This window comes from Bufo bufo, chromosome 5 (assembly GCF_905171765.1).
Source record: "Bufo bufo chromosome 5, aBufBuf1.1, whole genome shotgun sequence".
Lineage (NCBI taxonomy): Eukaryota > Metazoa > Chordata > Amphibia > Anura > Bufonidae > Bufo > Bufo bufo.
In genome coordinates this window covers 120,254,428-120,271,233 of record NC_053393.1, presented here as the reverse complement: position 1 = coordinate 120,271,233, position 16,806 = coordinate 120,254,428, and the positions used below count along the sequence as shown (strand labels likewise).

The following is a 16,806-nucleotide window of genomic DNA, read 5'->3' as shown; positions in this document are numbered from 1 at the left end:
GATTCTCTGCTATGACATGAAGCCTGATTCTCTGCTATGACATGAAGCCTGATTCTCTGCTATGGGACCTCTCTCCTCTGTCTGGGTGCCAGGGCCTAAATATCTGACAATGGCCTGTTCCAGTGGTGGGTGACGTGAAGCCTGATTCTCTGCTATGACTTGAAGCCTGATTCTCTGCTATGACTTAAAGCCTGATTCTCTGCTATGACTTGAAGCCTGATCTCTGCTATGACTTGAAGCCTGATTCTCTGCTATGACTTGAAGCCTGATTCTCTGCTATGACTTGAAGCCTGATTCTCTGCTATGACTTGAAGCCTGATTCTCTGCTATGACTTGAAGCCTGATTCTCTGCTATGACTTGAAGCCTGATTCTCTGCTATGACTTGAAGCCTGATTCTCTGCTATGACTTGAAGCCTGATTCTCTGCTATGACTTGAAGCCTGATTCTCTGCTATGACTTGAAGCCTGATTCTCTGCTATGACTTGAAGCCTGATTCTCTGCTATGACTTGAAGCCTGATTCTCTGCTATGACTTGAAGCCTGATTCTCTGCTATGACTTGAAGCCTGATTCTCTGCTATGACTTGAAGCCTGATTCTCTGCTATCCATATTTGTTTGCAGGGGATTTACCTACATTTTGCTGCCTTTTGCAGCCCCGTAGCCCTTTCGTGGGCTATTTTACAGCCTTTTTAGTGCCGAAAAGTTCGGGTCCCCATTGACTTCAATGGGGTTCGGGGCGAAGTTCGGGTCGAGTTCGGATCCCGAACCCGAACATTTCCAGGAAGTTCAGCCGAACTTCTCGAACCCGAACATCCAGGTGTTCGCTCAACTTTACTTAGGAGTTTTTGGCAACTCCATCCAAAGGGACCGAACGGGTACTGGCGGCACCGACCCCCCCCTCTCTCTGTGGACCTGCCCCTACGGACGTTGTGCTTACACACGCACAACACCAAAAGGTGAGCATACGCCATCCATTTCGTTAAACCGTAATGTCGATACTCACCACCCTATGAGCGCCTCTCCCCATTTTTGTCTCTCACCATATTTGCCCAATTATCATTCAAAAGAGTGTTTCTTCACGGAGGAACAAAAATACCAAACTTCAAAAAAGCTAAATATAGCCAACTAAGAGAGGCCATAGGCCTAACTAACTGGGACAAAGTACTCAAAAATAAAAATACAGCCACAAAATTAGATATTTTTAAAAGCATCCTAAAATCTAATTGTGAGAGGTACATACCTTATGGGAATAAAAGGTTAAGGAATGTAAAATGTAAAAGTTAATTCCCCATTAAAAGTGCCCTGTCTGGGGGGCGGAGCTTGCACCGGAGCTGTACGGCAGCATGAAGTGAAGCTCTGCTGATAACAGTATCCCTTATAGCTTTATTCAGCGGCACTTAAACCTCCAAAATGGTTAAAATCGGTGGCCCCAGACCCACTGAGGCACAAGGTTCTGCCAGAACACAGTCAAATAACGAATCCATCGAGAAATTTATCAAGAAAGCCGCTCAGATGCATGTGGCCGGAGAAACTAAGATGGCGCCCGGAACACCGAAAGCCTCAGGGAGCGCTCCGAAAGGCAGCCCAGCAGCAGTGAGGGTAAGAGAGGCCTCTCCAGGGACTGATGCCCTACCTATCTCACGGTCTTTTCTAAAAGATGCGCTGCTAGAAGCTCTAGAGCCCCTCAAGTCAGACCTTTCCTCCATTAAAGAGGACGTGCGCCATATAGGAAGACGGGTGGAAACCCTAGAAGAAAACCAAACTGCGATCATTACTCACCAGAGCGCTGTATCTTCCACCCTGTCCCTGCACCAGTCGCACCTGAATTCCCTTTATACGCTCCTAGAAGACCAAGAGAACAGGAGCAGGCGCAATAACCTGCGCTTCAGGGGTATACCAGAATCCATAGGCCCTGCTGACATACCGGAGGCTGTAATGAATATCTGTTTGCAAATACTTGGCCCTGACTCGGCTCATGAAATCATCATAGAAAGGGTTCATAGGGCACTGAGACCCAAACCCCAACCTGCGGAACCTCCAAGAGACGTTATTTGTAAGTTTCTTCACTTCCCAGTCAAAGATGCAATCCTCAATAAAGCCAGAAACTTCTCCCATCTATCTCTGGAGGATAGTGCTATTACAATTTTTCAAGATTTAGCACAATCAACCTTGAAAAAAAGAAGAGCACTGAAACCACTTACTGACCGGCTCCGCAGCAAGAAAATCCTATATAAATGGCTATTCCCTTTTGGATTATCTTTCTTATATGAGGGACGTCGCTTATCCATCTCCTCTTACATAGATTTACCCAAAATATATGATGCCTTACAAATTGATCAGCTCCCCATAGAGAACTGGGACTATATTCAAAGCAACAAACCACTTCCAGACCTTCCATCTGCTGATCCTTGGGAGACACCTCGCCATGGCAAACCACAAAGATTCAGAAGAGGACGCCAATCAACACCAAGAAGGCTCCCACTTTCAGAGGACTGACCTTTGAATAGAGTCAGGAACTTATATAAGTTTCTTGAGTCCTAAATAGAATCCCAATGTTTCTTATAAATATGGGTCACCCATAAGTCCTGCTATGTTCTCTTTTTTATATTTTGCAGGTCAAGAAGTGACAACCATCTCTTAAGTGCATACAAGATTCCTATCTTGAGGGTACTACAATAATCACAATACAATGTGTATTGTATTTCCCCCTACTCACCTTTGGAGCAAACTTGCTCTTATGCTTTACATATATGTTCATCGTTATTATATGTTCTTAATGTTATTTTTATTGTACCTTTGGTTCCCTGACAGGTCCCACAAAGCATCAAAGTTACTCACCAAGGTGGGAAGGAGAATTCTGTACAGTCCCGTTGCTCCGCCTAGGACGGCTAAGTACTATCTAAGTGCACTCACATACTTTAGGCAAAATTTTTTTAGCGCTACACACTTAAACATTTCAACAACAAATGGCTGACCTGTGTATTGCCACCCTTAACGTTAAGGGTTTTAATGCACCCTCTAAGCGCTGCCAAATACTCTCTCATATTAAAAAAGAGAAATGTTCGATCCTGATGATACAGGAGACACATTTTAAATTTAACAAATACCCAGATATGTCTTGCACGTCATTTCCACTTTGGTATCACTGTGGCTCAAACTCAGCTGCATCTAGAGGCGTGAGCATAGGGATCCAGAAGAATTTGCCCTTTACCTACATTGCACATACTCAGGATGTAGATGGCAGATATATACTATTAAAAGGTAAAATAGCCAACCAAATATATACCTTTGCCAATGTATATGCACCAAATCTAAACCAGACTTCATGGCTAATTGAGATACTCACCATCTTGGAAACTTTCAAAGAGGGGGTGGTAGTGGTCGGAGGTGACTTAAATGTAGTAATAAATCCCCTATTAGATTCCTCGTCTCATAAATCAGCAATATCGGCTAAAGCACTTTGTCACCTTAAAAATAAGCTTTACAATGCTTCTCTCTATGATACCTGGCGTCTGCATAACCCTTCAAAAAGGGATTATACCTTTTTTTCCCATCCTCACAACTCGTACCAAAGACTCGACTATTTATATCTGTCTAAAGAACACCTACAACTTTGTACACATGCCTATATAGGTAACATAATACTATCTGACCACGCACCAGTATATATTAAAATTAAATCCCCATCATTAGATCCAAGAGCCTTCAGATGGAGACTTAACGAACAACTAATATCTACGGAAGAAAACAAAAAACATATTCAAAAAATATTAGAGGAATTTTTCTCCATTAACGCAAGCCCAGAAATATCTCCCCATATATTGTGGGATACACATAAGGCCTACATGAGAGGCCAATTTATAAGTCTGGGGTCTAAAATCAAAAAAGAAAGAAAAAAGAAGGTAGATGACCTTTTAGCCCAAATTCATCGATTAGAGGCTGTCCATAAAAACTCCTTACTGGACTCTCACCTGAAAGAACTCACAGAAATAAAAAATAACCTAAAAACCCTGCTTGATACAGCTTCCGCTAAGTATTATCTCCAGGCGCAGTACAAATATTACGCACATGGAGATAAAGCTTCTAAATTCATGGTACAGCGTATTAAACAAAGGAGATCCCATAACTTCATTCATAGGATTAAAAACCAAAATGGAGACGAGGTCTCTACTACCTCAGAAATTGCCAAACAATTCCAAATATTCTACCATTCGTTATATAATTTAGACGATGTCTTTCCCCTACACCCCCCTAAAGAACCAGTTTCCTCATTTCTCAACTCACTAGCAATGCCAACATTAACAGACTCCCAAGCTCAGTCTTTACAAGCCCCCTTTACGATGGAGGAACTTATATCTGCAATTAAACAACTCCCTAATGGGAAGAGCCCTGGGCCTGATGGCTATCCAGCCCTGTATTATCGCAATTTTTACAATATTCTAGGGCCATATCTTTCTATATTTAATGGCTCCCTGTCTGGTGCCCCGTTATCCACAGATATGACAAGGGCCCATATAACACTGATCCCGAAGGAGGGGAAAGACAGCTCCCAATGTTCTAACTACCGACCAATATCCCTGTTAAATTTAGATTTGAAGCTACTGGCTAAAATGCTGGCCACTCGTCTGTCCTCCTTCCTCCCATCCCTAATTAAAGAAGACCAGGTAGGCTTTGTCCGTGGTAGGGAGGGCAGAGATAATACCGCCAAAGTGCTGAATGCTATCTACTTTGCAAAGAAACTCAAACAGCCTTTGGTCCTCCTTAGCACGGACGCCGAAAAGGCCTTCGACAGGGTAAGTTGGGATTATATGAAAGAGGTCCTTAGATTAATTAAATTCCCTGACCCATTTATTAATGCTATTTTTTCTCTTTATACCCATGCTTCGGCTTCTATCATTATCAATGATACCCTGTCACCCTCCTTCGGCATCAGGAATGGCACCAGACAGGGGTGTCCTTTATCACCTCTATTATTTGTTTTAGTAATGGAGACACTTCTACAGGCTATTAGGTTGGAGAAAGGAATAGTGGGAATTAAGATAGACCAAAGGGAACATAAGGTCGCTGCATTTGCCGACGACCTACTAATTCTGAACACAAACCCAGCCAAAGCCCTTCCGTTAATCTATAGGATACTGGAGCAATTCAGCATATACTCAAATTTTAAAATTAACATGGGTAAATCCCATATAATAAGCATAGATCTTCCTGCATCAACTAGGAAGGCATTAAAAGCAAATTCCCCCTTTAATTGGGACACCCCATACATTACTTACTTGGGAGTTAAGATTGGCCCTGACCCATCCTCTCTTTTTAGTCTAAACTACATCCCTCTCCTTAAATCAATGTCTGATCAACTAGCTGGTCTGAGAAACCCGATGCTTTCTTGGTTTGGTAGAAAAAATATAGCTTCCTCATTAGTCCTACCGAGACTGACATATCTACAGCAAGTACTACCGATCCCAGTCCCAAAAACGTTTTACGCTAAGGTGAAAAGTCAATTTAGCTCATTTATTTGGGCCGGGAAAAAAGCTCGGCTGGCTCGCGCTGTGCTATGTCGACCAAAGATTAATGGAGGAATAGCCTTACCTGACCCTGAAATATATGGGAGAGCAGTGATGATGTCAAGATTGATAGACTGGTTCAAATATCCTAATAAAAAACCTTGGGTCTCCATGGAACAGAATGAGCTAGGTTCGTTCCCCTCAGGCCTTTTGGTAGGAGTGAAGAATTACCCAGCCCAAAATAGATCTATCAACCCAATTATAAAATCGACATTAGATACATGGAAATGGTTCCAACAAACACAACATGCCTTCCCACTACCCTCACCACTGGTACAAGTGAAAGATATACTAGCCTATGCTCCACCCAGTCTGAGAGACTGTCTTCCAAATTCAGTTAGGAACTCCACACTACACATTAGTTCACTTTTTGATGATAAAGGAGAAGTTCAAAAAGAGGAATATTTTCTAGATATACTTCCGGAAAGTAAGAAAATCCCTTACTTATTATCCTTTTTACGTACCTTCATTGTAAAAAACATTCAGCTGAAAGATTTATCACGTCCTTTGACCTGGTTTGAGAATTTAATATCAGATCATTCCAGACATGCTAAACTGATATCCCAAATCTATAAAAAAATAATATCACCAGTGTCCTTGGTTAAACCAGCATTTATAAAATTATGGGAAAGTGACCTGAATGCTGACTTTCCACAGGAAAATTTACAAAAAATTCTACTTACTCCACATAAAATCTCTAGGTGCGTTCGCATCCAAGAAAATGGATATAAAATAATGACAAGATGGTACAGGACCCCTGACATTACATGCCTTTATAGTCCGAATAATGTAGATACTTGCTGGCGATGTAAAAGGGAGAGAGGTTCATTCTTCCATATTTGGTGGGAATGCCCTCTTCTACAGAAATGGTGGAAGGATATCTTCACCTATACTAATAAAATATGTGGGATGAATTTTCCAATCTCTCCACAAATAGCATTACTAAGCTGGTTCCCCAAAGTAACAAAAAAATCACCGATTAAGCTATTCCATACCATGTTAAGTGCAGCCCGCTTCTTGATTCCAAAATTCTGGCTCTCAGAAGAAGTACCCTCCATTTTTCAATGGATGGGGAAAATAGATCAATTATGCAGATTTGAGGAGTTAGCAGCTTGGGAAAGTCGTAGGATTAGCTCCTATAGAGCTCAATGGAAAGAGTGGTTTCTATACAGAAATTTGAATACCCCGGCCTTAGACTCTGCATCTACCTCGCACCCGTGAGGCTTATTCTTCACTAGAAAAACTTGTTAAAACCCCATAAATATGCTAAATATGCTGAGTGTATCTATGTCATAGTAACTTGGATGTACATTTTATCCTTTAGAAAAGATGTAACAGGGAACCTGTCCTTGTTCTATTTGTATACTGTTGATAAGTATATGCTATTATGTATACTGTCTTAACTTTACATCTGTAATGACTTTCATTCTCAATAAAAAGTTTAAAAAAAAAAATAAAAAAAAATAAAAAAGTGCCCTGTCTGACCCAGGAAAAAGTACAGCGGCGTTATAAAAAGATTAAAATAAACTAATCGCCAGGACCAGATAGTATACACCCCCTGTATCTTAAGAGAATTAAGTAATGTCATAGCCAGTAATGATTAGCAAATTCGTGATATTTTGCAAATATTTTGTAGAAAATTCGTCACATATTCGCGAATTTGTATATTCGTTATATATTACATTCTTTTATTTTACTTGAAAATCGGAAAGGTAATGATCGCGTAATACGAGCTCAATACAGGCGTGGGTCAAAAAACGAATATATAGCACTATTCGTCATTTTTTCCATCTGAACACATGATTCCTCCCTGCTTCTTGCTTGTGGGCCAAAGGAATGACTTCAGATGGAAAAAAATGACGAATATTCTAAAAAACAAATATATAGCACTATATTTAATATAGTGCTATATATTAGTAATGACGAATATTCGTCATTTTTTTCCATCTGAAGTCATGAATCCTCCCTGCTTAAGTTGCTTGTGGGCCAATGACTCATTGGCCCACAAGCAAGAAGCAGGGAGGAATCATGTGTTCAGATGGAAAAAAATGACGAATATTCGTCATTACTAGAAGTGAGCGAACCCGAATTGTAAAGTTCGGGTTCGTACCGAACTTTAGGTTTTTCGGCACAAGTTCGAGTTTGGTGTTCGGGGATTTTTATGGCGCTTTTTGAAAGGCTGCAAAGCAGCCAGTCAACAAGCGTCATACTACTTGCCCCAAGAGGCCATCACAGCCATGCCTACTATTGGCATGGCTGTGATTGGCCAACTGCAGCATGTGACCCAGCTTCTATTTAAGCTGCGTAGCGCCGCCCGTCACTCTGCTCGGATTAGTGTAGGGATAGGCTGCAGCTGCTGTGAGGGAGAGATCAGGGAGGAATCTTATGAAGAACTGCTTCTTTACTCAGCGATCTACAGCAAATGTGTTTTGTGGGTGCAGTGCACAATTGTTTTAAGCCTGCCCTGAGCCAACTACTACTGAAAACAAACTTTTTTTCCTTCAGTTAGTCAATATCAATACATAATTGGCAACCATTTTATGCAACAATAGTGCACCAGCACAGGATATCTGTATGTCTGCAAGTCCAGAAAAAATGCTTTGAGACACTGGGGTTTAAAAAACCCTCTGTTTCATATAGTGCATATCTAGGATTATCGCTGCATAAGTGACTGTTCAATTTAGGCCAGAAATACGGCTTTCTCATACTGGGGCATACTGGGGTGAAAAAAAACCCATCTGTTTCATATCGTGCACATCTAGGATTATAGGTGCATAAGTGAGTGTCACATTTAGGCCAGAAATACGGCTTTGGCATACTGGGTGAAAAAAAAAACCCTCTGTTTAATATAGTGCACATCTAGCATTATAGGTGCATAAAGGACTGTTCATTTTAGGTCAGAAATACGGCTTTCGCATACCAGGGTGGAAAAAACACTGTTTTATATACTGCACATCTGTGATTATAGGTGCATAAGTTACTGTGAAATTTAGGCCACAAATACGGCTTTTGCTTACTGGGGTTAAAAAAAAAACTATGATATACTGCACATCTGGGATTAGAGGTGCATACCGTATTGTTCGCCCTATAAGATGCACCGGCCCATAAGACGCACCTAGGTTTTTAAGGAGGAAAATAAGAAAAGAAAAAATTTAACCAAAAGGTGTGCTTTTGGTGGGTTTTGAAATAATGGTGGTCTGTGGATGACACTATTATGGGGTATCTGTGGATGATGCACTGTTATGGGGGTCTGTGGATGGTGCACTGTTATGGGGGATCTGTGGGTGACACTATTATGGGGGATCTGTGGGTGACACTGTTATGGGGATCTGTGGATGGCTCTTATTGGGGTCTCTGGATGGCACTGTTATGGGGATCTGTGTATGACACTGTTATGGGGGGATCTGTGGATGACACATATATAGCATCTTATGCTATGTGTCATCCACAGATCCCCTCCATAACAGTGTCCCTGTAGTGTGAATGACCCCCAATACAGGGGGTGGGGGTCGCATCTGCTTTTATAATGACAGCGGGGCCCATGCAGTGACTGTATTCTACAAACCAGATTCCAAAAAAGTTGGGACACTAAACAAATTGTGAATAAAAACTGAATGCAATGATGTGGAGATGGCAAATGTCAATATTTTATTTGTAATAGAACGTAGATGACAGATCAAACGTTTAATCCGAGTAAATGTATCATTTTAAAGGAAAAATACGTTGATTCCAATTTTCACGGTGTCAACAAATCCCCAAAAAGTTGGGACAAGTAGCAATAAGAGGCTGGAAAAAGTAAATTTGAGCATAACGAAGAGCTGGAAGACCAATTAACACTAATTAGGTCAATTGGCAACATGATTGGGTATAAAAAGAGCTTCTCAGAGTGGCAGTGTCTCTCAGAAGCCAAGATGGGTAGAGGATCAACAATTCCCACAATGTTGCGCAGAAAGATAGTGGAGCAATTTCAGAAAGGTGTTACCCAGCGAAAAATTGCAAAGAATTTGCATCTATCATCATCAACTGTGCATAACATCATCCGAAGATTCGGAGAATCTGGAACAATCTCTGTGCGTAAGGGTCAAGGCCGTAAAACCATACTGGATGCCCGTGATCTCCGGGCCCACAAACAGGAATGCTACTGTAAAGGAAATCACAGAATGGGCTCAGGAATACTTCCAGAAACCATTGTCAGTGAACAAAATCCACCGTGCCATCCGCCGTTGCCAGCTGAAACTCTACAGTGCAAAGAAGAAGCCATTTCTAAGCAAGATCCACAAGCTCAGGCGTTTTCACTGGGCCAGGGATCATTTAAAATAGAGTGTGGCAAAATGGAAGACTGTTCTGTGGTCAGACGAGTCACGATTCAAAGTTCTTTTTGGAAATCTGGGACGCCATGTCATCCGGACCAAAGAGGACAAGGACAACCCAAGTTGTTATCAACGCTCAGTTCAGAAGCCTGCATCTCTGATGGTATGGGGTTGCATGAGTGCGTGTGGCATGGGCAGCTTGCATGTCTGGAAAGGCACCATCAATGCAGAAAAATATATTCAGGTTCTAGAACAACATATGCTCCCATCCAGACGTCATCTCTTTCAGGGAAGACCCTGCATTTTTCAACAAGATAATGCCAGACCACATTCTGCATCAATCAGAACATCATGGCTGCGTAGGAGAAGGATCCGGGTACTGAAATGGCCAGTCTGCAGTCCAGATCTTTCACCTATAGAGAACATTTGGCGCATCATAAAGAGGAAGGTGCAACAAAGAAGGCCCAAGACGATTGAACAGTTAGAGGCCTGTATTAGACAAAAATGGGAGAGCATTCCTATTTCTAAACTTGAGAAACTGGTCTCCTCGGTCCCCAGACGTCTGTTGAGTGTTGTAAGAAGATGGGGAGATTCCACACAGTGGTGAAAATGGTCTTGTCCCAACTTTTTGGGGATTTGTTGACACCATGAAATTCTGATTCAACATATTTTTCCCTTAAAATGGTACATTTTCTCAGTTTAAACTTTTGTTCTGTGATTTATGTTCTATTCTGAATAAAATATTAGAAGTTGGCACCTCCACATCATTGCATTCAGTTTTTATTCACGATTTGTATAGTGTCCCAACTTTTTTGGAATCCGGTTTGTACTACACGGGCCCCGCTCACTGTATATAATCGTATCTGTAATTGTTAATTGTTATGTATATAATCGGGTAATCAGCGCCTAGATACTTACAAGCGCTCGGTAGCAGAGAGGAGGGAGGAGGCAGGCCGGGAGGACGGGCGCTGGCAGCGTGAGTCACTACGTCATGCGCCCACGCCACCTGCTTCATCCATAAAGTGGGAGGCGCAGGCGCGGCATCGCGGTGCGGCGTATCATTGAAAATGCAGCATTCGCCCCATAAGACGCACTGCTACCCCCCCGCACTTTTGGGGGGGGGGGTGCGTCTAATAGGGCGAAAAATACGGTAATTTATTGTGAAATTTAGGCCACAAATACGGCTTTTGCTTACTGTGGTTAAAAAAAACCCTCTGATATACTGCACATCTGGGATTAGACGTGCATAAGTGAGTGTTACATTTAGGCCAGAAATACGGCTTTCTCATACTGGGGCATACTGTGGGTGAAAGAAAAACCATCTGTTTCATATAGTGCATGTCACGGAAGGTGTACAGCAAACTAGAAGACACAAAAGGAAGATCCGGCTGACTGGATCCAAAAATAAGGAACCAAAGGGATAGCCCTGCAACAGACCTGGCTCTCTCCCTAAACTGCTCAGCCTATGCAATATTCTCAATGGTAGAAGATCGCATATCCTCGTACCTCGACTGAATAACCCCTGAACACCCTATAATAGTGAGGGGACACAACCACCGGCTCCCTACACTTGATACGGAGGGAGTCAGGGTCTCCTGGGATCCAGCAAACAGGAAAATACAAATGAATAAACAAAACTTATCTGTAGAAGACTCAGTAGTAGCATTCAGCATGCATATACTCCAGGAAGTTGTATAAACCGCAAAGTGATGCAGTATGGGAAGGGATTTAAAGGGATGCAATCAGTGCAACTACATGACAGCTGAGAGAGGCTAACGAGATGAGAAAATGAAAGCAAAACAAAAGGAACCTCAAAGAGGAGGTTCTGAAGGACGTCTGTCAGAGCTTCTCAGATGTCTGGTGGTGACAGTACCCCTCCTTCTACGAGTGGACTCCGGACACTCAGAGCCCACCTTCTCAGGATGGGACCTATGGAAAGCCCTGATGAGATGAGTGGCCTTAATGTCCGTCACTGGGACCCACATCCTCTCCTCAACCATAACCCTCCCAATGAAAGAGGTACTGGAGAGAACCGCGGACAACACGAAAATCCACAATCCTAGAGACCTGAAATTCAAGATTACCATCAACCACAATCGGAGGAGGAGGCAAAGACGAGGGTACAATGGGTTGGACATAAGGTTTTAATAAGGACTTATGAAAAACATTATGGATCTTCCAAGTCTGAGGAAGATCAAGACGGTAGGCAACAGGATTGATGACGGACAAGATTTTGTAAGGCCCAATAAACTTAGGACCCAACTTCCAGGAGGGAACCTTCCATTTGGTATTCTTAGTAGACAACCACACCAGATCACCAACATTCAGGTCCGGACCAGGCACACGTCTCTTATCCTCCACACGCTTATATCTCTCACTCATGCTCTTTAGATTATCCTGAATCTTTTGCCAAATCGATGACAAAGATGAGGAGAATCTGTCCTCATCAGGTAAACTAGAAGACCCCTCTCCAGAGAATGTCCCAAACTGCGGATGAAACCCATATGCACCAAAAAATGGTGACTTATCAGAGGACTCCTGATGACGGTTATTTAAAGCAAACTCAACAAGGGACAAAAAAGAACACCAATACTCCTGATTCTCCGCCACAAAACAGCTCAGATATGTCTCCAGATTCTGATTGACGCGCTCTGTCTGACCATTCGACTGCGGGTGGAAAGCAGAAGAGAATGACAACCGAACCCCCAAGCGAGAACAGAAAGCCTTCCAGAAACTGGAAACAAACTGTGTGCCCCTATCAGAGACAATGTCTGAAGGAATACCATGCAATTTGACAATGTGATCAATAAATGCCTGCGCCAGCGTCTTAGCATTGGGCAAGCCAGGAAAAGGAATAAAATGCACCATTTTGCTAAAACCACCACCAGAATCACAGTCTTCCCCGAGGAACGAGGCAGGTCCGTAATGAAGTCCATGGACAGATGTGTCCAAGGACGGGAAGGAATGGGTAACGGAAGGAGAGGACCTGATGGCCGTGAATGAGGGACTTTGGCACGAGCGCAGGTCTCGCAGGCTGCCACAAAACCCTCAACCGACTTACGAAGCGCCGGCCACCAGAATCTCCGAGCGATGAGATCCACTGTGGCTCTTGCCCCCGGGTGTCCAGCAAGGACAGTATCGTGGTGCTCCTTAAAAATCTTGTGTCTTAAAGCGAGAGGCACAAACAACCTCCCAGGAGGAAAAGGTCAGGAGCCTCTGACTGGGCTACTGAACCTCTGCCTCCAATTCAGGATAAAGAGCAGAGACCCCCACACCTTCAGCCAAAATGGGACCTGGGTCTTCAAAATTCCCACCTCCCGGAAAACAACGTGACAGGGCATCCGCCTTCACATTCTTAACCCCAGGGCGGAAGGTGACAACAAAATTAAACCTTGAAAAGAACAAAGACCATCTGGCCTGTCTCGGGTTCAGACGCTTGGCTGACTCCAAGTAGGCCAGATTCTTATGGTCAGTAAACACGGTAATAGGGTGTCTGGCTCCCTCTAGCCAATGGCGCCATTCCTCAAAAGCTAACTTGATGGCCAACAACTCCCTATCTCCCACATCGTAATTTCTCTCTGCGGAGGAGAGTTTCTTCGAGAAAAAGGCACACGGTCGCCATTTGGCAGGAGAGGGACCCTGAGACAAGACCGCACCCACACCCACCTCATAAGCATCAACCTCAACTATGAAGGGCATAGAGACATCAGGTTGTACCAAGATGGGAGCGGAAGCAAAACTCTCCTTGATATTAGAAAAGGCCTTACGCGCCTCTACCGACCAGGAGGAAAAATCTACCCCCTTTCTAGTCATATCAGTGAGTGGTTTAACAACAGAGGAATAATTCAAAATAAACTTCCTGTAATAATTGGCAAAACCCAGAAAACGCATCAGCGCCTTCTGATTCTCAGGAATCTCCCACTCAAGCACAGCTCGGACCTTCTCGGGGTCCATGCGAAAACCAGAAGTGGAGAGAAGAAACCCCAGAAATTGAATTTCTGGAACCGCAAACACACATTTTTCCAGTTTAGCGTACAATTTATTCTCCCGCAGGATGAGCAAGACCTGACGTAAATGTTCCTTATGAGTTTTGAAATCAGGAGAAAAAATCTAACTGTCATCCAGATACACTAATACAAATTTCCCCATTAAATGATAAAAAATGCTGTTCACAAAATGCTGAAAGACGGCTGGAGCATTTATCAAACCAAAAGGCATAACCAAATTCTCAAAATGGCCCTCAGGGGTATTGAAGACCGTCTTCCATTCGTCTCCTTCTCTGACCCTGACCAGGTTGTATGCCCCTCTTAGATCCAATTTGGAAAAAACTTTAGCCCCCACAATCTGGTTAAACAGGTCCGGGATCAGAGGAAGCGGATAAGGGTCACGAATTGTGATACTGTTCAGCTCCCTGAAATCCAGACATGGTCTTAAAGAACCATCTTTTTTCTTAACAAAGAAAAAACCAGCGGCAACAGGTCGTATGTGTCCCTTTCTCAGACTCTCAGAGATATAAGCACGCATAGCGACCCTTTCAGGTTGGGAGAGATTGTATAAACGAGATTTAGGCAGCTTGGCGCCTGGGGTGAGATTAATAGGGCAATCGTACTCCCTGTGAGGGGGCAATTCCTGAACACCACTCTCAGAAAACACATCCGAAAATTCAGAGAGGAAAGATGGTACAGTCTTAGTAGAAACCTCTGAAACAGATGTCGTGAGGCAATTCTCTCTGCAAAAGTCACTCCAACCATTTATTTGCCTCGCTTGCCAATCAATGGTGGGGTTATGTTTAGTGAGCCAGGGTAGCCCCAACACTAGAGGAGTAGGCAACCCGTTTAGGACGAAACATGACACATCCTCAACATGAGTATCACTCACAATCAAACGGATATTGTGAACTATGCCCTTTAATGATTTCTGAGAAAGTGGAACGGAATCAATAGCAAAAACAGGTATATCCTTTCCCAAAGTGCATACCTGGAAACCATGAGTTATAGCAAATTGATTATCAATAAGATTGACAGCTGCTCCACTATCTACAAAAATCTCACAAAAAATATTCTTGCTCTCTAGCGCCACCCTGGCAGGTAGGACAAAACGGGAACTACAAGCAAACGGAAAACCTTCAATTTCCGCATCAACCTTGCCAATAGTAACAGATGGAACATTTTTAGAGGATTTTTTTTCTTTTTGTTTCTTTATTACTCTCAAAAAACTGCCTGAATCTCCTAGAGGGACAAACATTTGCCAAATGATTTATACCTCCACAACAGAAACAAACCTTCCCATGAGAGCTAAATCCTCTATTGTCAGAGGCAAGCAAACCCAGCTGCATGGGCTCCTGCTCAGAAGGGATTGAGAGTGACTGAGACCCCTGTGCACTGAATGAGACCGCCGCACTGTCCTTGGACTGAGTATGACAGGAAGGAGTGATCTCTCCTCTCTCTCTAAGACGCCTGTCAATACGAACGGCCCGAGACATGGCAGAGTCCAAGGAGGTAGGTCTCATGAAAGGCAAATGCATCTTTCAATCTCTCTGAAAGACCATGGCAAAATTGACTTCGGAGTGCAGCATCATTCCAACCAGTATCAGCTGCCCATCTCAGAAATTCTGAACAATATATCTCTGCGGACTATTTACCCTGGCATAAAAGACGTAATCTAGACTCAGAAAAAATGTGGGGGATTGGGTCAGCACAACCTGTATGTAGGTGCACATCACTATGGCGAAATACATATACAAACGGAAAATACAAATGTGATAGCACTCTACATCCAGCATTCCTCCATGCTGGATGAGGCATTGGTGTACATTTTGGCCAAAGCGTAATAAGCCACTCACCACGTCAAGGTCGCCTCTAATGAGTGGTCCCTAACACTAGTTCCTATCTGTTCATGGGCCATGACAGCCACACAAAGTCCAGGGAATGCAGGTCAGCATACACGCCAAGCACACTCTGCTTTTAACCCCATCCGGTGCCATTACAGCTTTCATCGGATCCAGGGATGCAAGTACCAACATGCACGCTGAGCCCACCATATACTTCTCCTGGAGCCAAATGGCTACTGGTAGGTTCTATATAAGCAGACTTAGTTTTATACTGACGTTAAAACCAGCCTCCAGGACAGATTGACTGGTCAGGTGTGCATGACTCCAAGGAGATTGCCACGCCTCCAATATATACTACAAAGAAAAAATGTGGGGGATTGGGTCAGCACAACCTGTATGTAGGTGCACATCACTATGGCGAAATACATATCCAAACAGAAAATACAAATATGATAGCACTCTACATCCAGCATTCCTCCATGCTGGATGAGGCATTGGTGTACATTTTGGCCAAAGCGTAATAAGCCACTCACCACGTCAAGGTCGCCTCTAATGAGTGGTCCCTAACACTAGTTCCTACCTGTTCATGGGCCATGACAGCCACACAAAGTCCAGGGAATGCAGGTCAGCATACACGCCAAGCACACTCTGCTTTTAACCCCATCCGGTGCCATTACAGCTTTCATCGGATCCAGGGATGCAAGTACCAACATGCACGCTGAGCACACCATATACTTCTCCTGGAGCCAAATGGCTACTGGTAGGTTCTATATAAGCAGACTTAGTTTTATACTGACTTTAAAACCAGCCTCCAGGACAGATTGACTGGTCAGGTGTGCATGACTCCAAGGAGATCGCCACGCCTCCAATATATACTACAAAGAAAAAATGTGGGGGATTGGGTCAGCACAACCTGTATGTAGGTGCACATCACTATGGCGAAATACATATACAAACAGAAAATACAAATATGATAGCACTCTACATCCAGCATTCCTCCATGCTGGATGAGGCATTGGTGTACATTTTGGCCAAAGCGTAATAAGCCACTCACTACGTCAAGGTCGCCTCTAATGAGTGGTCCCTAAGACTAGTTCCTACC

At 43.3% G+C, this 16,806-nt stretch overlaps 1 pseudogene; it reads left to right on the top strand.

Moving 5' to 3' along the window:
* Positions 1 to 3,845: 3,845 nt before the first annotated feature.
* Positions 3,846 to 16,806, top strand: part of LOC121002418 — a 58,027-nt pseudogene continuing 45,066 nt past the window's right edge.